Source organism: Columba livia, chromosome 6 (genome assembly GCF_036013475.1).
Source record: "Columba livia isolate bColLiv1 breed racing homer chromosome 6, bColLiv1.pat.W.v2, whole genome shotgun sequence".
NCBI classification, from domain to species: domain Eukaryota; kingdom Metazoa; phylum Chordata; class Aves; order Columbiformes; family Columbidae; genus Columba; species Columba livia.
This window is the reverse complement of record NC_088607.1, coordinates 19,802,898-19,827,861: the sequence shown is the minus strand read 5'-3', so window position 1 is coordinate 19,827,861 and position 24,964 is coordinate 19,802,898. Positions and strand designations below refer to the sequence as shown.

At 38.7% G+C, this 24,964-nt stretch overlaps 1 long non-coding RNA gene across 1 annotated transcript; it reads left to right on the top strand.

Moving 5' to 3' along the window:
- The first annotated feature begins 11,467 nt into the window (after positions 1–11,467).
- Positions 11,468–22,661, top strand: LOC110359228 (uncharacterized). Its single transcript, XR_010473508.1, has 4 exons — positions 11,468–11,562; positions 17,384–17,521; positions 18,518–18,712; positions 22,584–22,661. It is a non-coding gene; the product is annotated as an uncharacterized LOC110359228 (long non-coding RNA).
- The last annotated feature ends 2,303 nt before the right edge of the window (positions 22,662–24,964 follow it).

The following is a 24,964-nucleotide window of genomic DNA, read 5'->3' as shown; positions in this document are numbered from 1 at the left end:
CCTTCAGACAATTTGGGTCAGCCACCCTGGCTGTGTCCCTTCTCAACTTCTTGTGCACCTGCAGACTTCTCCCTGGAAAGTGCCTTGACTTGGTATAAATATTGCCTGGCAACAACTAAAACATCAGTGCATTATCAACATTCTTCTCATACTAAATCCAAAGAACAGCACTATACCAGTTACTAGGAAGAAAATTAACCATATTCCAGCTGAAACCAGGACAACTTATCTTTTAATTTATCTGGTTTAGATGAGTTTAAGACTCAAGATTGCATTACAGTAATGCAAAATATAAATTCTGTTAGTAGAGAGACATTCATCAGCAAATAAACTAGCTTTTTCTGAGAAGAAAGGTAGTCCACATTAAATGGAGATGATATCACTATGAAGAATTTTCCTAGAAACTGAAAATTGTTTTTATGTCTTTAAAAACTGAGTAGACTAGTCAGGAAAGTGTGTGTACATTCAGGTCATCTGACTTTTTCCTCTTATATGTGACTGTCTGGTAGATCCAAATAGATTGGTCTGTCCCAGACTATGTACTTTGGCCTCCAGTCTCTCTGACTGTAGCAATCCATGCTGTACACTCCCTTCCACACCTGATCTTCAATTATCTGTGAATCATGCCCCCTAGCAAAGACAGCCCTAGCCTCATCTAGCTCAGCTATTGTCCTAGTTCTGCATCCCCAGCCTCCTTGGACAGGGTAGTTCCAGCTCTTCCTCCATACACCCCTTCCTTGTGCCCCTATATAGCTTAGTACATCCCTGCATCCATCAGAGAAAGAAGCAGCCATGGAGCATGTCTGAAAATTAAGTGTTCCAGGGTTTGGTTTTGTTTTTCTTTCCTTTTTTTTTTTTTTTTTTTATAATTCAGTTTCGTTTTAGCATTTTGCTGCCAACTTGAGCAAGTGACATCTGGCTAGAACATTGTGCTACCAGTTTCAAAAGTGCTTCCTTTTTTGGAGATCTGTTGACACAAGCTGTCCGTCCTTTGCTTGAGCAATACCCTGAATGTATTGGCCCTTACCTGCAGATATTGCATCGTCATCATTATTATCATAGTAGATATTGCATCATGTCATCTCGGCTGATGTAAGTTCTGGAATAGAAAGAATGGAAAGAAAAAAACACAAAAAACAACAACAGAACCAACCTGGCTGTGCATTAATTATTTCTCCCATGTAGAAGCTTGGTTTTGGTTTGCAGGATGCCAGGATGAAGACTAAACATCCCTTCCAAAAACCCAGGAAGTGCTGATAAAGACTTTAGCAATGTTTCCTGTAGGCTGAAACTAATATCTGAATCTGCAAGGGGGAAAAAAATGCTTACTCAAAAGTACAAGGATCTGAAATGTTTTCTGGGGTTTTCTCAACTTTGTGACACAAAAGGGGAATAACAGTCTTTAAGGACAGAAAGACTGGAATTTTTCTTGTGGTAAAGGGGGAGTTTCTTGTCCACATGAAATCCTGTTAGCCTCAGACCGTATTATGAAGGTAGTACAGTAAAATCTTCGGAAATTACTAGTCTAAACACTGGGTAAGATTAACTGCTTCTGTCTTTACAACAAGGAGAATTGCTCTGTGTTGAATACTGATATTTTTGTATAGTTCTCACTTATCCTCTCCTGGGTAGGTTGTTTTCCCCCCATCTTTTCTGCGATGCCATACCACTCTGCAGTTCTAGTTTTGCCTCCAAAAGCTTTCTGGTTCTTGGTTAACTTTATTACTGAACCTCCTTTTAAGGGAATGAAAATTGAGAGACCATCAATAGTCAGAATTGATGGTAGTCCACAACTCTTCTAATTGCACACTGAGGACAATATGATAATGTGTGTCAAATTATTTAATCTATCAGGATTTTAGGAGTCTTATTTTTATCTACTGTGAGCCTTGTTTAGAAAAAAAAAAAGTCTTGCCCGTGAATATTTACTTTTTAAATGAATGGATAGGTTATGACTTTTTGGAACTTTTTTTTTTTTTTTTTCTGGAAGTTAGGATAATTTAAAGATTTTCTTGGAGATCTGAACAACTGAAGAAAGTTACGAACTGCACTAAGGCTGTTAGGTGACTGGACTTCATTTAATTTACAATGTTCATTCCTGATCTCTAAGGAAGTGAAGAGCAACATAGATGCTAAACTTTTGTTGAACATATTCTGCATAGATGTAGATGTATGACTGTTATTGTCTCCATGTATTTGACTGTACAATTTGCAGGCCGGCCACAGGTGGAATGGAAAGGGTGGATTCAAATTCAAAGATGGTTGAGCATTGCTGACGATGTGATGGTCTAGAATTGTAACGAAGACTGTTTTGGTTTTTTTTTTTGTTTTTTTTTTTTTTTCTCCTATGATTATGTAGGAAAACTAAGCAGTCTGGATGAAAGACTGAGAAGAAAGAAACTTGGAAATTATCAGCTTCTAGTGATGGACCAGCTTTCTCTAGACAGTGAAGCTGCAGCATGAGCACAAAATATGCTTAGCATCCAGTTTGATCTCTTTTTACAAGGGCTGCAGAAATAGAGAGGCTGTTTCTCTGCTCCTTTCTCTCTCAGGTGAGCTGAGAGCTAAGAGAATGAGCCCACTAGGAGAGGGACTTTTTACAAGAGCATGTAATGACAGAACAAGGGATAATGGCTTTAAACTGAAAGAGCGTAAATTTATATTAGATATTAGGAAGAAAATCTTCACTATGAGGGTGGTGAGGCACTGGAACAGGTTTCCCAGACAAGTTGTGGATGCCTCACCCCTGAAAGTGTTCAAGGCCAGGTTGGACAGGGCTTTGAGCAACCTGGTCTAATGGAAGGTGTCCCTGCTCATGGCGGTGAGAGGGGTAGAACTAGATGATCTTTAAAGTCCCTTCCAACCCAAACCATTGTATGGTTCTATGAATAAAGCTGGGCAATACTGGGACTATCAGCTTAATAACATGCAAATATTCTGCAACAAATTAGAATTTGTTAAATTACATTTAGATAAAACTAATTCTGAAATGAAAACAGATACTGAACATTGTGACCTCATTGGGATGCAAAGCTCTGGCACTTGGTTTAAAAAGTACTTGCTTAAAATGACTTTTTGGGGTTTTTTGTCCTCTTTGTTTCATCTTATTTCATCCTGTAACATTTTCCTGTACCATCTCTACATTGCTCCTTACTGGCCAGTTCCACAGACTCTTACTCCTCTGTCCTCAAACTCTCGTTCTCCTCCTTAACGTCTGCTGTTTCTAATCTCATATTCCCATGTCCTTCCAGAACCCACAGCATGGTGTAGCCATAACTCATGGCGGCTCTGCAGGACACGGTGTGACAGCAAGTAGAGGGGCTGACAAAGGGGACAGGTTGGAGGCTTGAACACAGCACAGTGCTCTGCTGTCCCCACCTGCCTCCACAGGGGCAGAGCATTGTCTCCCTTCTTTGGGGGGGGCCGCATGATGGGGGGTGCACAGATGTGCAGAGCTGACCAGAAACAGCCATGTGCATCACAGAAAAATCGGAGCTTTCTGTGACTTTAATTGTCTCACTTGGAAAAACAGTCATTTGGAATCAAACCAAGTAAGGTATTTTTCTTTCAGTTTTTAGAAGGAAATTTACATTATCTGTTTCTTGGTATTTTAAAGTTTTATATTAGTTCAAAATCATTAGCTTAATTTCAAAACAGAAATAAAATAATTCAATTTTGAGAAATGGAAATGAATCATGAAGATGTGTCACTATAACATTTGATTTTTAGTCCCAGCAAAAAGAATATAAATTTCCTAGATGTTTTTAGCAATGCAAATATGTATCTTTTCAGCAATTTGCAGTTTAGTTTTATTCTGGAAAAAAAAGACATCTATTTTCTGCATATTATTATGTATATTTTGTCTAATAACCTCATTAATGAAAAGCTCTTCCTACCTGGGCTACTGACAGTGTGTATTATAGTTTATTTAATATTTTAATCCTATAAATTATTTGGATGGATGATTTGATATCATGTGGAATGAAAAATGCAGTCTATTTTAAGGGTGCTGTGCACAGTTTGTGTGTTGAATTTACATAAACCAGATGTTGAAAATGATGTTATTCCTACCACTGGTCTCTCATTTTACTTGAGACTTATATTGGGTTTGGTGATTATCTAGGAGCAAAGCCTCTAAATACTGCTTCTTTTTTCTAATGGTGAGAGTTAAAACCTGCAGTTTGATCATTCTGCATTTTGCAGCTAAGTCATCCCTGGTGTGTTTGTTTTACATACACTCTGAGGTTTGTGGGTTTTTGTGTTTTGTTTTGTTGTTGTTTTTCAGTTTTGTTTGTTTGTTTGTTTGTTTTTTGTTTTTGTTTGTTTTTGTTTGTTTTGTTTTGGTTCAATTTGTTTTTTTACCCTAATTGCAGTGGCTTTTTTTATACCCAAGAATTATTTTGCCTCATAAAAAGCAATTTCATTCATGCTTGCTCAATCTGCTCTAATTACATGTCTTCTGACTTGACAGGAGCCATATCCATAGGTACTAGATCCCATAGAAAATATCACATATAATTCAGAATTAAAACTAAACAGTAGTTCTTTACTGAAGAGGCCATTAAATCTTGTAGGAGTTTGGTTTACAATGCTCTTTTGTTGAACTCTGTTCTTCTCTAATGAACAGCATAATATCTATGTATTGCATGAATGAGGGCAAAACTGATCAAAGAAACTCCCAGTAACGTGCTGGGCAGAGCTGGATTGAAGAGATGTAGATCCTCAGCCTCTTGGAAATGGGTTAAAGGGGAGGGTGGCCTGCATTTCAAAGAACTTAGATATCACATAGAATTCAGGAGCCTGGGACACTGCTTTTTGCAAAAAGCATGGCCAGACTCAGAGCTGAGATTCCTAATGGTGCTCCACAACTTTTGAAGACATGTTGAATGTGAGACTGAAGAAAGGCAGTGTGTACTGGCATTATTGTCATTATTGTCTTTTATTTTCTTTACAAAGCGAACCTCTCCCTTAAAAGGCAAGTTTCTGTGAACAAGATTTAGGAGCCTTAGATGCTACCATTTTCCTTAGGGAAGAAGAAGACAAAATCCTAATGGATTATTTTGATTGGAAAACCAGCTGAGGCATGGGGCATGTGGGAGCAAAGGAAACAATGAACTGGCAGTGGAACTAAGCAGGGTGCAGAAGGAAAGAAGGTTGGAATAACATAGCTGTAGGATGTGACTTATGGAGGAGGAGGAAGACGGCTTAAGGTGAGCTACTGAATCACCAGTGAGGCTGGGAGAGGAGGCTTGTAACAGCTGGTTACAACTGCTTACTGCTAAACTGCCTAAGATAACTTGCCATTATGACATGGACACCCACAAGAAGGCAATTGAAAGTAGGCTGCAAGGGTGAGTAATTTTTTACTGCTCATAGAAATATTTTCTCACTTAGAGGTTAGAGATGTGTTCCCTGTCATCTCAGTTTAATTAGAAACATTCCTTTTATATCTTAAAAACTTAAAAGAAGATAACTGAAAAATTGTCAAAGAAAGTAGACCAGCACCATAATCTCGCCCTCTTCACTAAAGATGGCTCAATTCCTTGCCACCATAAAACTCTGACAGAACACTTCTTGCAGAAAACTTTTGATGCTTTTAAATCTCCATTTTATGAGAAATATGGCCTTTTATGGCTCCTCACTTATGTATTGTTACATAAATCACTGTAAGATAACAGAAGTCTAGCACAAGACTCGGGTCTGCCAGGTAACTTCCCAAAGGAAGCAGCAGAAGATTCCTGTAATGTTCCCAGTGTGCTCTGCTTTCCAGGTAAGCTTAGAATACTTACAAAGAAAACCAAAATATTACTGATAATGAGTATGAGATGACTCATTGTCCAAACATCTGTTGATTCTGGTTAATAATAAACATATCAGCAGGACCAGGAAATTAACTGAAATCTTTGGATCGATCCTCTATCCTGCTCATACTCAGTGACATGAGAGAAATTCCCAGACTTTTCTTGGGGAAAAACTCCTATTGCTCTCACTCCCTAGCCAGATAATTTGAGTCTTCACCCGAAGTTCGATTATCAGCCCACTGTCTTTATACATTGATTTAAAAAAATTCTTTTATTTTTCAACAAATAGAACAGCAAATCCTAAGTGAATTAGGGCTTCTGAAAATCTAGGTCAGAGTGTATTCAAATTCTGACTGATATAATTGCTTCTGGTGGCAGAAAGTCTAATAGAGCAAAGCTGTTTTTACTTGAATGTCAACTCAAATGCTTCCCATACCAAAGGTTTTTATGTACTCCCCCCCAAGTTCCTTCACAAGCAGTATAGATAATCAAGAAGTCTGGGACACAATGTCTTCATTGAGCAAATGGCTCTTGGTCTTTTTATTCTTGCAGACAAATGAAGAGGCTGCTTGGCCTTCCAGCAGATAGTGAACTGCACTGGCTGAAGATTAAGAGAAAGCATAAGGGAGGAGGACATATGTGCATATATGGTATCTCCAGGCCCTTTGATTATGGTACTATGGGCATTCCAATAGTATGTTCAGCCTGGCTCAAGCCACCTTTTGTTTCTGTTACTACAGACATTTGGCTTCAGCTCAGGCCCTAAAAACCCATGAGCTGTCTGAGGCCAGCACAGAGACAAGAACTTCCTGAGGTCTGTGGGTGCTGTTTGAAGCTAGCCCTGCTGTGAGCAGGAAGTTGGACCAGGTGATCTCCAGGAGTCCTTGTCAGCCTCCAGAATTATGTGGTTTCCTCTGTTTCCAGAGCAGCCTGAGCCAACCAGCTTAGTGCTGGTCCATGCAAAGCACTGCTGTTCCCTAGGGGAGACGGGCAGCTTTTCAGTTTTCTCCAGTTCTCTGCTGATTCCCAGTGTTGCTCACCCTTGCCACTGGTCAGCTTGCACAGCTGGAAGAGCAGCAAAGAACCCCAGCAGGACCCTCTCTCAAGTGCAGAGACTCTTATGTTGCTTTCTGCTGGCAGGTAGATGAACATTTTTTTTTAACCTTGGCAAAGTTGTTCATGGAGTTACAAAACTGGCTGACAGTGCTCTCCAAGAAGAGTTCTGACACCCTTGTCCCTGCTCCCATTGCGATGTGATGCAGTGGCACCACTCTTCTCCTTTTCAGTGATGTAGCTCTGCCAGTTACCATTCTGCAGCATCTGCAGGATCGCTGACCCTGTGAACTTGTTTGCAGCCTGTCAGCAGAGCGTGTGTACGGCAGGGAACGCCATCCTCCCAATAGGAGGGTGCTTACTGGGGAGCTCTGAATCACTTTGCAAGGTCTGTCAGCATGCTTGTGCTTCTTCACTGTAAGTGCTGGAGCTCCTGACACCCACTCAGCTGGGAAGAGGCCCTGACAGCACCTGGGACACATCAGTGCAGGGGTCTGCTCCAAGTTCCCAGCTGCCCAGGGAGCTTTGTCTGCTCCCATGCAATGGGTGGGAGCAGGGCTGTGAGAGCCAGGTAGGGCTGGGTGCTGGGGACACTGGGAATGGCCTTTTCAGGGAACTGGGCTGGAAGGAGAACAGCTCACAAGAGTATGTGATATCTGCACTGTGCTGGAGAGGGATTCGGTCCTCACAGCCTGGATCAAGAAGCCTGTCTTTGCCTGTTGTTGCTGTTTGTTTATTATCATACTGCCTAGGAATTGTGCCTGTGGATAATGACCTCTGTTATGGCTGAAACTGTGTAAATATGTGGTACCTACCACCTCCTCCCTTCTCCTCTCACCCCCCCTCCAATACAGTGTCTGCACTGAGTGTAGAACATGGAGTAACAGGAAGGTCCAAGCAGTTGGAAGGAGATAGGAAGGCAATTTTTGTCACCACTCTCATCCATGTCCCATAGCAAAAGGCATTGCGTATGCTTGAGAAAGGATAGTAAAATGCTTTTGCATTTGTTTAGTGGGAGCTCCTTGCAAGTGTGAGTTTTTGCAAGAGGTGTCTTCCTGAAATGAACAGTGGTGATAAATAGGTTGACTGGTGCTGGGAAATAATCTTTCTGTACAGATGGATAATAGGCAGAAATGTCAAAGGCTTTGAAAGGGAAGATAAAGAGCTTTGATTTCATGTGGTACCATTGGGACCAACAATGAAAGGATGTGATGGAGAAAACATGAGAAAGCTGATTTTTACAGCTACTTTCAAGTTGGTTTGGAGCAGGGCAAAAGTGTGCTTTGGTAACTCCCAACAAAAGGATTTTGCAATACTTCATTTGATGAGAACATGGATAGGATTTTTGGCTGGCTGGCTGGGGTAGGAAATGTCTTAGACAGAAAGAACTGTTGTGATTTAGCTGTGGGTTGATCCTGAAGAGTCAAAGAGGAGCCAGTCTCAAAGTCTCTTCCCTTGGTTTTGGTTAGACAAAACTCATAGCTTCAAGTGAGGAGGCAGGAGAATAAGAGGAATTAGAAGCTTTATTTTAACTAATATTATTATTATTAATTATTATAAGAATACTTTGCAACACATCTGAACTTCATTATTTCTTTCACAATAGCCCCTTCATTATTTTTTGAGCTTAAACCAGCTATTTGGTGAGATACTTAGTGAGGGTTTCTTCTCTTTGTTGTCAAAAGCACAAGTCCGTTAATTAATGTATTTGTTCTAGTTAGTTTTATTGAAGTTGCCAGTTTGTAGTGTGGCAGCAAAAATTTTCTGTGACATCTAATGTATGACTGATGAGTTGGATTGTTTACATGGGGTTAGTTGGGGAAGTGGCTGCCAACTGAAAAGCACACAGTGAAAAAATAGGGGCTTGATTTCAATTAAAAGTAAAGCATGTCTGGATAAAAGTAAACAGTTGTATTGCAGCTCTTATTTTACAGGAGATTTTTTATAGCTCTTTATTGAACAGTCTTGCCCATGGTGTGCATTACAGTTCATTGGCATGGCAGTTTCTTAGAGGGTTTTATTAGGAGCCTGCCTTTTAACTCATTTCCCTTTTCCATTGTACATTAACTGCCTTTTCAGTTTAAAAAAAAAAAAAAAGTTTTATGTACATTAGATTGCAACTTGTCAACAAACTTTTAGTATCTTTCTAAGTTGTCTGGTAAAATTATGAGACCAAATAACAACACTCAGAGGTAGAAGATAGGAAATGGATATCAGGATGTGCCTTGTACATAAAGAAAAATGAACAAGGGATGGAAGGAAGGTAGACAAAAGGTCAGATCTGCTGAAACTAGACTGTGGTTAAAATACTGACTCATAGGAATATAGTGAATGGCAATGACTTAATATATAGGAGGAGGCTAATTTTGTTACACATGTTTCATTTTTTTTTTCCACTGAGAAAAGTGAAAGGCAGGTAGAAGAGATAAGCAGAGATCATGGAGTGTTAGACAAGAGTTTAGAGAAAACAGTGGAAATTATAAGACAGAATGTTCTGAACATCAATGGAGCATCTGGTGCTTAGTAATGAACAAAGAGAAAATTAAATGTACTTTTGTGTATCCCTGAGTTCTAAAAAGGGGGATGTGGTGTTTGCAGTGCAGAACTATCACTTGCAAGAGTAAGGATTAGTTCTATCACATTTTGTTTCCCTGAGTTTGATCTGGGCAAATATAATGAGGGTGAAAGTGATTAGAACACTAAAATGTACCTTAGGTTATTTGTAGTTTGTTAGATACCAGTGAATCACAGAATGTGGTGAAAGCCAAGATGAATCAGTGCTGAATGATGCAATGACCCTCTCACTGTCTTCCTAACAAGGCTCAGTTTCTCTTTAGCAAGGGTTTGTCTTCATCAGACACACTGAGAAGCTGACAGCTTCTCACAAGTACACATACCATGACAGGAAACCTTGTCTGTTCTGCAGGAAACTCGGAGGGAAGTCTCTTGCATTAAGCAGACTGTCTGCCTCAGGTTTTGGAATACTCAGTATCATCTCCAAATACATGAGAGGGAATTACATCTATCCTTGGTTCTCATTTAGAGTCAATTACTGTGATTTTATTAAGCATTTAGTTTTTTTCAATGTTTTAGAATCTAAGTGTTAAATTTTAAGAATATTTGGTTTAGTAAAAGCACAGAAGTAGGTCTTGTAGCCCTGGAAGTTTTTTTTCACTTTCTAAATGGATTTGCACATTTGTTTGTTTGTTTGCTGGATGGACTAGAAATTTCTAGAGCTGTGACAGTTGGAAATATAACCAGATGCCTGTACTGCTGGGATTTTTACACTGCAGTTTCCAAGTTCTCCCATATGAGAAAATCTCTTCTATGCCCTGTGAGAAAGTCTGGCAATGGAAGTCTGTCCTGGCTTTGTAGGCAGACCTATTCATGGCTAGCAGCACGTGTGAGTTGTAATGAGATAAAGTCAAAACCCACAGGTGAGCTGAAACTAATTTTTTTTCCCCTCATCTGGCACACAGATGCCAGTCAGACAATTGGTTCTTCATAGCCCTGAATTCAGCAGCCACAGGCGGTGGCTGCCATCTCTGGATGACATGTGGGTTAGTTCAGTCACAATGCAAGGAAGTGCAATGTCATGGGGGAACAAAATAAGGCAGCATATTTCCTCCTTTCCTGTGCTGGAGATGAGAGCTCATTAGGGCAATGACATGAGCACAATTTAGGCAGTCCCATGGGTGATTCCCCTTGCCTGCCATTTCTGACTGGCTGGTAAGCAGGGACAGACGGTTGCCCTCCCTGTAGCTGGGGGATCTGGTTTCATTTAACCTTCTGAGTCTGAACTTGATTTTGCAGTTGGAATTTTTTTACTGATCAGAATTAGACCCTGAGTGTATAATTTTTGCTTAATGATGATGAAGTAGTCTCATTAAGTGCAAAGCATATAACAAAGGTTGAATTTTGATCAGATCAGATTTTTGAGAGGGTTCAGTTCCCATGCAGATCAATGCACAAAAATACAAAGCTACAAAATTAAAAATATAGATGGGAAGCAGCTTACAATGGTAAAGACTAACATTAAAGTATAAAAAAAATTGAAGAACATGTTTAAATATATTTAGACATGTTTAACACTGTTCCCTGAAAAATTCACACAAACCACAATATAGGTAATTTGCTGTAGAGATTCGAACATACCCAACTAGAGACTTTGACTTTTGTCAGCTCAGCAACTACAAGGAACAATGAAACTTTGCGTTATCTGATTTTATTATAAGCAGAAGGGGAGAAATTACAGAGCCAAACTATCAGTGTAGGGTGTTTTTTTTTTCAGTTTGACCTTAGAATGAGCTTGACTATAGAAAAAATACTGTCTGGTTGGTTTCCTCTGATGACAGTGTAGCTTCTTTTACAGTGAAAGGAGAAAATACCTTTTGAAGGAAAATATGAGCATAAACACATGAAACCCAGTGTGGGAACTTTGGCAGGTATAGCACATAAAACTACATCTAAGCCATTTCTTCTTTTTTGGTTTTACCCTGCCTAGAGTACTTATTGACTGTGCTGCTTTTATGTTATATTTTCTGCTATGGTTTTCAGCTGCAAAAGATTTTTTTGACAAAAATTTCCCAGTAGAAAACTTGTGTCAAAAAATTATTCTTGCCTACCCTTGCAGATAGAGTCTGCAGTACAAAGCTGTCAAACATGGTTATTTCATGAGTGGAATTTCACGATCTAGTTCCCCTCTGTGGTAAGTACAACTCTGCGTGGTATGTGTTTGCACTTTGGCATCAGAACACCTTGGGAAGCACAGCATATGATATGGGCTGCCTTGACAACGTAAATGTTCTCTCTTTCCTTGTCCTGCATTGTGGAAGCTATAAGCTGTAGTCCAGCTCAATCTTTCCCCTTTATTTTAGTGTTATTTTTTTTTAGTGTTAATAGGTTCTGGGTTTGTTGTTTAATATGTTAGTTATAGTGTTAATAGGCTCCGGGAGGGGGGAAGGTCAGGATTGTAATCGAGGACGGTGTTGTGGTGAGATCTGTGGTCATCAGTGTGTGGAAGCAAACTTTCCAATCTCAGGCAAGCAGACAGAATAACCTTAGCTCCTATGTACACAGAGATGTAGACAGCTCTTGGAGAGCTCCAGGTAGCTCAGGGAACTCAAGATCAGTGAAACTCTTCAGAACATGGATTTGAATGAATCACCTGCAAAAGGTTTGAGCTTTAATCTTGGTCAATGTATACTTCAATCCTGACGTGTATACTGTTACATTTCCTTTTTGCCTTGCATTGTACAAAAATGCCACCCACTTGTCTCACAATAAAGATTACACATATGGAAGACAGGCCTGTATCTTGGAGAAGTGACCAGTACTTGGCATACTTCAATGCCTTCCTGGTCTTACGCTGTTGCCATTGCAGATGAGTCAAATAGAGTATCGCATATAGGTGGTCATCCCTAGAGACTACAAGTCAAAACTGTTCTCTGTTCCTCCCCTGTCCCACTTGCTCCACCTCAACCTATGCCTGCTTCTTTCAGGCAACACCCCCTTCCTTTTGCAGGACCACTGGCTGTAGGCTGTCAGCAGTTTCCTGCAGGTCATCTGCATTGGTCATGATGAGGGAGGACACAGGCCCTTACCAGCTGCACTTCCCCTAACTGATGGCAACAGGGGACAGTGGCCATGAATGGGGGGTCCTTGGCAGTCTAGAAATTGAAAATGCCAGACCACACTTGCGTTTCAAATGCCGCTTCTTCCAAGGGAAAATGATTTAGAATTGCTAGGGTCAGCTTTGAAGTTAGCAAAGGCATTTGACTGCTGTCAAAAAGCTCAATATATAGTTTCTTAGCTAGATGAATATATTTTATATGCTTTTATTATATGAAAATCCTGTGGCAATGAAGAATCTAAGAAAATTGTTAGTTTGCAGTCTGTACTTTCTAATGGCATTTACAGGAGAGGTGTTCCAGACCTCTGATCACTTTCATGGCCCTCCTCTGAACCTTCTCCAACAGGTCCATGTCTGTGCTATACTGAGGGCTTCAGTGCTGGATGCAGGACTCAAGGTGGGGTCTCACCAGAGAGGAGTAGAGGTGCAGAATCACTTCCCTCAACCTGCTGGCCATGCTCCTTGTGATGCACCCCAAGATACGATTTGCTTTCTGCATTGCAAGTGCACTTTGATGGCTCATGCCCAGCTTTTCATCTACCAATTAATCACCACTAGGTAATTAGGTCTGAGAAGAGCAGCTTAGGAAATAGAAGTGAGGCTTGAGAGGCAGGAATTTGAAAGAATTCCTGTGGTAAACAGTGCTTGTGGATCTCATGGCTGCAACCCTAATCTGTCTCCAGGGGTTTAAACCTTACATCTTGTAGGAGGACACCACAGGCAAAGTGTTGCAGGCAGAAGCAAATGTGACTGATGTAATTATACTGGTTGCCAGCTTCAAAGGCACCTCACCAATTCCAGATGCCTCCCTTGTTTTCAGTCTAGGTTACATACAACATGTAAAAATGTAGCTGAAACTGCTTTTTCCCCTTTCCATTCTGTTTTTCCTGTTTTGACCTTATGCATGTGAAATTATTCTAGCTTTTGGAAACAAATTTATTTAAACAGAAATGCACTTTTTTTTTTTTTGTGGTTTTTGTTTTTTTTTTCAATAGTACAAATAGTTTTGTTTAGTAATTTTTTTTTTTTTTTTTGCTATTTGATGTGATATTTAGCTACTCTAGAATCCTAATTAGTGGTACAGTAAATAATTCTACTTTTTTCACATATTCCTTTTCTACTTTATTATGTTGTATTCCTTCAGCATTATGTTAGTATTGAAGACATACCATAATACTTCTTAATACCAACATTTTCACAACTATGTCTGTCAGTCATACTCATTTTCTATCTTGAAATTATTGTAGTGTATGGACTAAGTTCTTCATGATCTCTCTTATCTTTAGTGTTTTAGAAAAAAATAAAATTAATTCAGAAAGAACCCTTTCATACTAAAGATTTTAGAGTTTCCAGAACAAATTAGCAATAATGTAGTTGCCAAAACCACAACGTCTCACAAGTAAGGTCACAGGTAAAAAAATGCAAACCGAATAAACCCTACTGCTCAAAGGCTGTTCTCATTTAAGTGAAAATTCTCCTTACTCATATCAGATTTCAGATATATATAAAATAAAGGATATTACACTCTGCAACTAAAATAAAGCTGCCAAATACCCTTTATTTTGGAGAATATCACCCATTCCAGAACCAAAATTACCACTATTCTGCACATATCTGTATTTCCTTCAGCTTTATTATCAATAATTGCTCATTTGAAGAACTGTGAAACAAGGTTTTACTGTACTTTCACAGAATAGTCCCTAGAGGAATTTACTGTGGTGGAGGAAGCAACTCTTTTATGATCACATGTGATCACAACCTGAGTCTTCCTTTTGCATCACATCCAGCTTCCTTGGAAGACTGAGTGCTTTAAACTGAAAAACAAAACAATCAAAAATCCAAACCATTTGTCTCAACATAAAGGGTTTAACTATTTCTTAGTTCAAGCTCAAGGAGTAGAGCCATATCTTATGAACGATCTATTCATTTGACTTCATTCTTTTTCAGCTCAAAAACCTTCTTGTTTGCTTTTTATTTGTTATTATTATTACTACCAGTATTATTGCAATGCTAGGAAATTATAGGTACAGAGGAGGACTCTGTTTTGACTGTAGCACAGAGAAAAAAGTCCCTGCCTCACAAGGCTTGCAGTTTAAGTATAAACCAACATAAATGTCTAGAAGACCTATGTGCAGAGACAACAGGGCAGTAATGATCACCAAGAGACACTATGGTTATCATATGTTTTCAAGTTTCTGTAAGTATCACAACAAGGAAAAGTTCTTAAACAGGTACTTGAAAGAGAACAGAAATTTTCATTTTGCAAATATTAACAGAGAGATCCTCTACGTTTCAAGTGCAAAGTAGATGTGAACACAAAAGCAGAAATTTTAAAATGTGAAGTGTAATTATTAGGCAACGAGTATCAATGACTGTGAACATTTAAATTTGATCTTGATATTATATGAGAGATGGCAAACACATCTGGAAGATGAAGATCGATAGTCTATGTGTGATGCACTGCAATGAAGGAAAGATGCAATGAAGACTGAGAACTTCAAACAGAAGAAAGAAATTAACTTTGAAATAGTGTAGAGGCCGCATATGGACAGGCCAAGGCTGTTTTTCTTAAGGAGAAAGACATTACATTGAAGAGATGACTATCAGAAGAGTAAGTCTTTAGTATTTACAAGCCTGAGGAAGGATATATCTTGGTGGTGGTGTATGAAAAGAATTGGCAAGACTTAGGCATAGCCTTAATATGAGGACTTAAGGACAAGCCAGTGTCAGAAAGAGTATCATGAATGTTATAGTGATGGCAACGCATCTTATCCTTTGTGCCTGATGAAAAGGATGATGGATATTTGGAATGAAATTATGAGCCCTTTTTAGAGTCTGTTGGGCTTGAGATGTCATCTTAACATCTGTAAGAAGATGCTTGGCACATGGAAGCAAGTTTTTGTTGGGACAAAAATACCTAGTCTTGAGTGGTTTGTAAATCTTATTATTTACTAGAGATAAGGTATAAATGGAGAAGTGGGGAGTATTGTATATAACAGATGATACTCAAGAAAGGTTCTCAGGTTGCTTACAGCCTCAGAGAAGCTTCTTTAGAGTGCCAGGATTGGAGAAGAGGTAGGATGGCAAGGGAAGAAGCTGCTTCCAGGTGGTGATTGTACAGAATATGTTCAATGAATGTAGAGGTGAAAGGCAGAAGGAAGCCAGGGATGTGCTTGGACATGGTTTCTATAGGAGATAACTCAGATCACCTGCAGGGCTCCTGCTCTGAATGAACCTTTCTAGGAATCTATGAAGGCAAACTTGAGAAATTGCTCATCAGACTTCACAAATGCTTTCCAAAATTTCCCCCTGTATACTCAGGAAAAAAAGTTGCACTACATGATTTGAACTGTGTCTGAAAATAGAAGCACTGAAACATGGATTGTGTGAGAACGGTTCATGTTATACTTGACACATCTTGAACAGTTTGTCTTAGACCGACCCAATCCTGAACTCAAACGCAATGGAAAAAATAGTCCTAAAACAACAGTGAAAGAGAAAAATGAAGGTCCAAACTAACTTTCACTATTGGCTTCAGGAAGGATGGAGATGATGGAATCAGGAATGAACAACTAAATTTTAGCAAAGAAGGGAAGGAAGTCAAGCAGACTACAAATTAATTTAACTGTTATAAGAATGAGTAACAGAGTTTGTAGGAAGTTGTATTATTTTTTGCTAGACCAGACAACGTTGTTGAAAAATAGCACACAACCCATTTTTTTCAGCAATATAGAATTGCCTAATAAAATATAATACCTCACATAAAGGCTTTTTCAATCTCAAAGGGCGTTCAAAACCTAAATATGTGGTGTGGGGTTGATATTAAATAGAGCTTTTTCCCTTCAATCATAGACATAAACGTTGCTTCAGAGTAAGATTTAACTTTGATATTAAAACAATATGAAAACCTGGAACCCAAGCTTTTACTTTAATAGCTTTGGGACTCTTAACAGCTTTTTTTGACCTCCAAAAAGCATTCTTGCTAACTGTATTCTTTGATTGAAACTATTCATGGTTTTGGTTAAATTGATTACTGGTTTCAGTTGTCACAAAAATTATATATGGGGGCTTTAATTTTAGGTCTGGAGCTATAGATAAGTCCAAGTGTTAGTATACCAAAACATAAGAAACACAGGAACCTTTGCAAGTTTCTATATCAGGCATAGGATAGATTTCATAGTCATATTTAATTTTTAAACTAAATTTATTTATGATTCTTAGGATATAATCAATAACAGTATTTAATGCATTCATAAAGCACAAACATTAATAATTATTATATTAATTAATACAAACATAGTTAAATTAATATTACAGTTTAATATTGTACTTTATTATATTTCGTTAACATTTCAATTTATTTTAATTTAATGTTTAACATATTGAGAATTAACTTACTGGCAGCTAAATTTAGTGAGAGCAGAAAACATCAAAGGGATGTTTTACAACTTAACTCCTGAAAAACATCAGGAGAGATTTATAAGACTGTTGTTGCTGTCTCAGCTATGACAGGTAAACAAACAAAAAGTAGTACCAAAAAACCCCCAAAAACAAAGACTCTCAGAAATTAAGTGTGTGGGGGTTTTTTATTGTTTTTTTCCCCCCTCCTCGTTAATGACTTGACAGGATGTTTCCTAGCGTGCATGTTCTTTCATTCAATCAATTTTCTTTCAAGTGCAGTACAAAAGCTTGGCTCAGCAAATATAATTGGAAAATGTAATCAGCAATGTCAGCCTCAACAAGGAAGTGAAGTTATTGTCATAACAGTTCTGAATAGCATTTTTCTTCATCTTTCCATGAACAGAAGGACACTGTGCTTACATCATTCGACTAAAATTAACATTGACATCATTGTATGAGCTAGCTCCTTTCCTTTCCCATTTCTTGTCTCTCAAAGCACACCCTTGAAAGCTGGATCTGGTGACACTGCATATGTGTTCCTAGAAGACCCTGTCCAACTGATATTGGCATAAGTTCCCTCCCTCCTCAAGTCCATCTTGTTCGCATGAGGAGGAAGCCTGTGCTGCCTGTAAAGGTAGGCTTTGAACTTGTATCAGTGGGAATGGTTAACACCAAGTTCGATGGCCATCTGGGATTCCTATGTTAGACATAGACACAGTGTGTTGTTTGGGTTTAGACTTATTGTTTGAGACAGCTAGAGATGGTGATGAAGGTTTACTGGTGGAAACTACAGGAACAAAGAGCTGAGTAACTGCTTCAGAAAGTGTTTTAATTAGATCTGGTAGTGACTGAAGTGCTTCATTTCTGGTTACAGACATGGGTAAATTAGGGTTGCAGTTAGGAAGATGGTTGAAGAAACCCAGGCCCAGAGAAGATGTTTTACTGTTGGATATGGTCAGGTAGAGTGGGATCCTAAGCACCTGGGAACAAATAACTTATGCTTGTTTCTTGGACGTGTTGAAATATTTGCACTGTGTGTATAAAGCTGAGTTCAAGGACAACATTTGAGAAAGTAGGTCTGGGAGAGCAAGATTTCTCATTTGATTCTGTAACATCTGTGAAGATAAAATACTAGGGTCTCTGAAAGCAAACAGCTCTCATTGCTTTCTCAAACTCAAATTCCAGTCCCAAAACTTAAGGTAGCTTTAGCACCATATGGTGCCTCAGTCAGCTGCAGAAAATGTCTAGAAAGGGGGCTTGCTGTTTCATCATGAAATGCCTATACTAATGCAGCAAGAGAGAGCTTTTATGGCCAGTAAAGGTTATATTGAATTTAGGGTCTGCTGAAGAAGAGTTATGGTGGGGTTTTGACTTAGAAATATGCTTCAAGCAAGCAGAGCCTGGAAAACTGTATTAACTGTTTGAAACTATACTGCCTGAGAGATGGAAATGAGAGATGGTGTTCTCTGCCATATTGCAGGTACTGTGAAGACAGCTGTGCCAGGCATAAGGGTAGGGTTTTGAAGGATCTGGTAACCTGGCAGATTTGGTTGCAATGATAGCTGGTCATTACTTTTTAATTGCATGCACCTAAGGTGACTGTTTTTATTTGAGATTTCAATGTTTTTAGACCTGCAAGAATTTCTGCTGGGTGTGAGTGAACTATGGTTGATGTTTAAATGCAAATCAAACCAATCTGCTTCATACATGAAGATCTACCATACTGCCTTAGGGAACTCTGGAGTATTGAGTTACCTTACCTTACACAGCTGGACTGAGTTTTCTTGATGTCCATAACTCCTTCTTCTGTGGATGTTTGAAGGAGGTGAGTTGTTTGGGTTTGGTGGTTTGTCGTTTTTTTGCAGTTTGTTTTTGTTTGTTTGTGTTGTGTTTTGTTTGTTTTGCTTTCCCCAGAAGGATACTTTAAGCTCTAGTTTTTTCTCACTATGATGTTTGTTTTCTACCCGCTTTGCCATTTCTTGGATTTCACAATTTCACCAACACACAGAGTCTCCATATTTTAGTGGGATATGAGTAGTAGGAATATTACTTTCATTTGTGGAAGGAGCTATGCAGGTAGCAGACTAATCCTGTGTGGGAGGGAAGGAAGAGGTTGTCAGTGTATGGGAGCTGACATTCCTTCCTCACAAAGGGTAGTTTCCCAACTCGTGCAAGTCATCACTGATAATGAGATTCATCAATGCCATCTCTGTAGACAAGACTCTTGGAGGAACACCTAATAGTTTTCTGATGTGAAAGTGGGGCTCCAAGGAGTTTTTCAGTCATTCAGGATTTTCAGGAATGATTTGAAGTAATTAGAAACCATGGGGTTCTCAGGATTCTGCAGTACCTAAGGACACAGAGGTCAGGGTTTCTGAGAATTTCTTTATTAGAATTTAGTAAAAAACTACTATTAGTAAAAACAAATAAATATAAATGCAAATATTAATATTGGTATTTGTGTATTTATATTAATATTTCCTACAAGTCACTACAAAATTACTGCTATGAAAGTGAGTATATGTATTATAAAAGTAAAGCAAATATCTGTTTATTAAAAACTTTTGCAGAATTCCAGCTAGTGAAGCAAGTACATACTTATGAACCTTTACCTGTATACACACTTATAAACAAAGACGAGAACCAACCTGCCTAGATATAATATGGTAGAGTCTATCAATAATTTCAAGTCCATTCTCACTGTATGTAATTTGTTCATTTGAAAAATTAGGGCAGTGGTAAATTATATATGAGAGGGCATCAGGAAGGTAACAAATGTATTTGCAAAATATATATTTTCTCCAGATCATACAATAAAGCACAAAATAATTTCTGCGCAGATTGTAGAGAAGCCTCTCTCTATCATGGATTTCTTTCTGTTGGAGCATTTGTACCATCATTGCCTGAAGTCTGCCTTTGCTGATGTTAACAGGGAGTATGCTGAGCAGCAATGTCTCTTCTTTCTGCATTCCAGAAAATGCTGATTTCCAATATAAACCTAACTTGTTATTAATATGTAAAAATTATTTTAATGCCACGTTCCTGTTAAAAAAATCAATGCTTGAAATTTTCAGAAAGCACAAGCCTCTTACTTAGACCTGTAATTTTAGTCCTTCCAAGTGAATGCTCCAACAAACAGTTTTATTACTCTGATTATACCCTCTCTGCATGAGGCTTAGCTGTAACTCTGGGAAATTAGGGAGTGTTTCTGCTGTGGAACCATAATAATAACTTCTGTTAGTATTTTTGGATCTGTTTTGAAAATATAGGTATGAATGATACTTGACTTTCAAATCTCATGTTAATCAAACCTTTATATGCTGGGAAACTGCCAGTTGACAGAGACAGCCAAAATCCTTTTAGTGGGTTAGGCCAATTTGAATATTCCTATGCATAGAAAGTTGGAGGCTTCCGAATTTATTTTTTTAGCAGTAGCAGTAAGAGAGTCAGCAGAAAAGGGAAAAGGGAAGAAAGGCTGCGAGCAGGAAAGTGATGTTTGGGGTGAAATAAAAAGGAAGCTGAGAAAGGGAAAGATTGTTGCAAGGGGGTCCCGAGAATGAGATAAAGAATTAATAGTAGAGTCAATTTTGCATGGAGACAATGTTATTTTTTATTTTTCCTCTCCTTTCATGCAGTGTCCCCTGTGCCTTGAGATCCTCCTGCTGCTATGAGCGTCTGCAAAACTCTGTAATCCCTGCAGCAGCCTAGGGCCACCATTTCAAGCAGCAGTGACCACCCTTGATTTCTCCTGTTCTCCACACCGATTTTATGGGTTGTCTTAGAGGACTGACATCCTTGTTCAGCACCAGTCTGAGTGAAATGTATGGATTGTGATAGATAGGAGGTCAGATTATGTGGCCTAATGATCTCAGTGGCCCTTGTGAAAATGGACATCTCAAGCGGTCAGTGATCAAAATTATTGAATGTTGGATTCAAACCCTAGATCTTTTCCTTTTCAGAGAATTGTACAGGATGATATGGATATGAATCATTTTCTTTCTGTGAGATTCACACGAAAAAAACTTAAAACCTTCTCTTTGTCTGGGACAAAAGAAAATAAGCAGAGGAAACAAACATATTAGCTTTGGAGGAAATTGGATAGTCAGCTCCAACTTTGATTCAGGCCTCTGATCTGGACTGCTGACAAGTTTCTGATAAAGCTGGTTTTGCACATTGCTGGTCATGTTGAAACCAGTTCTTATCCAGAGAAACCCAGAATATAAATCTTTTCCCGTACAGCTACTTTCAATCCTTTATTTAACAGTGTCTTTGAATTACACAAGCCTCTTCCCTCAGCAGAGACAGAGTTATCATAAAAGTATGTTCAGGTGAGTGCAGTAACAGCAGAACTGGAAGAAACTTCACTAAAGGTGAAGCAGGTGTGTTTTGAGAACATATAATCAGAACTGTGTTGTGAAGGTCATGTCCAAAAAGCTCTGTTCCAGCTGGAGTCATGTGGTAAAATTTTCATTGACTTTAACGGAAACTCCTTTTTCAGCTTCACCTCTCCGTAAAACACACAGTAATTATTCAACAGAAAATAATTGGGTAAGTCAAGTCAAGCACTGGGAGACCTGTCAGGCCAGAGCTTCTGAGCTATGCTGTGAATCATTAAGCAGTTAATCTTTTTGGTCAATCTCTTGGCATCTTCTTTGGCTTCATGTTTCCATTCTGGAAGCCAAATGGGAGCAATATGTGAGAGGACAGGCACTGTTTCAGGGCATTTTAAGGCCCTTTCAACATGGGCAATGGGAAGTACAGCAATTAACATCCAGTACTGCAGTCTGACTGTTCAAGTGCTCTTCTCTGTTCCCATGCAGGGGCAAGCACATTCATTCAAGCCAAACATGGAGTAAGTTTCCCAGTGTCACTTGTCCCTAGGATAATGGAGTAGCACTTCTGCAGCTGGGTGCCAGTTTTAACTTGGCCTTTTGGTGGACATGGTGTCTGTTGCCTTTCAACTAGGACATAACAGTCATGAACCAAATGGCACTGGGACTTCATTTGGCCTTTGGCTTGTGCCCAGTGTGCAGTGTAAACTGGGTGGGTTGGAACGTGAGAGTTACTGCTGCTTCTGAGGGGAAAATGCATGAGTTCAATGACATGGCAGATCTTTCTGTTTTTTCATGAACACGTTAAAGTAAGTCACGTGAGCTCACTTGGATGTATATTAGGCTGGGGATAAAAGGTAGGACAATGCTATTGATTTATACTGTGACTACATTTGGCACTATGTCGTACAGATCAGTTATTCTTTTTTAAAAAATTTATATGCTTGGCTTTGAGAACAGTATAACAGATGTTTTGAACACCCTACTGCCATAAAAGTTTTCTACTTTGGGAGCTATTCAAAAGGTTATTAAAACTGTGTGGTTTTATGATGAGGGATAAGCAATATTTTGTTAATATGTTCATTTCAAAGGAAAGGCAAAATGTAGTGAGGGCAGGAAGTTTTTTTCCCCTCTTGTTTCTAGAGTAACAATTTACTTCAGAATAATTGTCTGTGCAGAGAACAATTTATAGAAAATCATCCCAGATGGTAAACTGCTCATTAGTTTTGCTGTAATGATTTCCTAGTGATGAATGTGTCACTACTACTGTTATCACTATTTTATTAGCAATTGTTTCCCAAAGATGTTGTTTTCATATGCTTAATTCTGGCTAAAATATTATTCATGTACGTTTGCTTCCCACAGAATCTCCTCTTCCCTTAAACAAGGTTACCTCATGGACAAAATAATTCTGCAGACTGCATCAGTGGCCATCAGAATGGGCAAGTATGGGCAGTATGCCACATTTTCTCAGAAATGTATAGTGCCAGTCTATAATGTTATCTGATTAACAAAATCACCTATAACGCTATCTAATTTTATTTGGTGATGCAAATCTTGTATTCATTTTCTTGTGATCTTTGTAGATGCATTTTGGAAGCTTATTTTCTTTAGGTTAGGTCCCTTGTGATAGTGTTGTTGCAAGTGCAATGAGTGTATCAAAGACTGATACATTATTTTTAAGTAGGGGATGATGTATGCTATTAATGGTTTCAGGCAAGCCAGTAACAACAAGTCTCAGTGGACAGACTTATGTAAATACAGGAAAAACTAAACTTTACTGCATTTTCCTATAAAGGCAATGTTTACTGACAAATATTATGCCTTTATTTAAATGATAAAGTATATGGATTTTAAATGAACATAATATTTTTGAGCAAGTCCTGCATAAAACAACGACCTATGTTGTGACTAAACATTTTAACTTTTAAAATACCATAGAAGTTTCTGTTTCTATGATGAAGCTTTCCCCAGAGCACAGGAAATGCTTGGGGAAGTTGTAGCCAAGTCCACATAGGAACACCAACTGTGTATTTCAAAGCTGCTTTTTGAGAAATGTTGTTCTTTTGTTATGCAGTTCAATAACCCTTAGATTCCAACTCATTAGAACAGTTCCTTCGTTTTCTAACTTTCTCCTGCTGTTTCGAATGTATGCTTCTCCACTGCACACAGTAGAGATGACAAGTTTCAAGTTTGAAGTGCCCTTTTGAGTGTTTACACTGTCTCTCAAAGCAAGTTACAGGGTATATTCAGGAGTGAGAAGGGCAAGTCAGGGAGGTATTTTAAGAGAATGTTTGGTCTGCCTTGGTATCTGCTTGCAGGAGGGTCTGAGAATTATTAGGTGTACATTACAGTGTACCGAAAATCCATGGTGCCATTTATCGAGCAAGTTGCAAGTAAGAATAAAGGTTTTTTTCTGTTGTGATACTCATTGCTATGACCAGAAGGGTTGTATGTGTGGTCTTCGATGTGCCATCCAGTTCCCCTCCGCCATCAGAGGACAGCTTGTGGTGCTCCATGTCACCAGGGACAACCAAAATGTTAGTGTTCCTTTGTGAGAAATAGCAAAATAAGTAGGATCTAATAACAGAAAATACTTGCAGAGTGGTCAGCCTAATCTAAACAACATTTGGGGCAACTGTAAGCCAGTGCCAAACTAAATATCATTTGAGAAGTAAACACTACAAACTCAGAGAAATTTGTGTGCATTTGCTTCATTTGTAGTCTTCAAAGATTCAGCATGCTCGCAGCTGTTTCTTCCACCACTTATTTAATGTTACCAAGTCTGAGCTGAGACAGCATTTCAGCAAGTAAGTACTGAGATTTAGAAAATGAGATAAATTTGGTTTCAGTTTTCACTGTAGATAACCCAACACACTTTTTTTAAGATAAAATAATTCTGATAGTCAAGAAAAATAATGAAGTTTCCCTGGCATATGCTTATCTCTGATAGATTCTCTGTATTACTCACGTATTGTAATAGATATATTTATTTTCTTCACTAAACATAACTAAGCCAATACTTCTTGGGAAAATTCGTCTTCCAGTAAGAATACTTTTGTCTACTTATGGGAGGAAGATAGGCTTAAAAGATTACATTTTCCAGAACAAAACAAGGTAAAAAGCCCTTGATCTGTCCAAATGTTTCCTCTAGGGACATGCCCTTCACTTTTTGATCTCAACATGTTCGGTGAGTCATTAAACCGTCTCTTTCAGTGTTCATGCCTTTGATAAACTATTAAAGGTTTCCTTTCTGGTGAGAGCTGACTGGAATGTACAGAGGAGAGTTATCTTTTGCAGTCAGGATAGGTGTTTATTCTCGTAAGGTTATTAATGACATGTTTCCTTGTGTGAAGTATTAGCAATCTAGCATTTCCTTAGTTGGGTATTCACTATCTGTGCCCATGGCTTCTACTTCCAGGAGCTCAAACCACTTCTCAAGTGTCAAATTTTGTGTCTAGCATTAAGCCTTTGTCTTTTTCTATTCCTCTTTTCTCAAATTCTACAGATAGAATGCATATGATCCTTACCAGTTTTACCCAAGGAACTAATACTATACTGGGGTTTTCCTTAATTTTCTTGGATTCCTCTTCTACCTGCCTTTCAGAGCAGTTTCACAGAGAAACAGGATTTCTCCATTACTTAGGTGGTTCTTACAGGCGTCTTCCTTCCACTGGGTAGTTCCAAATGGTTAAAACTGTTCTGTCTGTGTCTACATCCTACCTGAGCTGGCCAGGCCCAGAGCA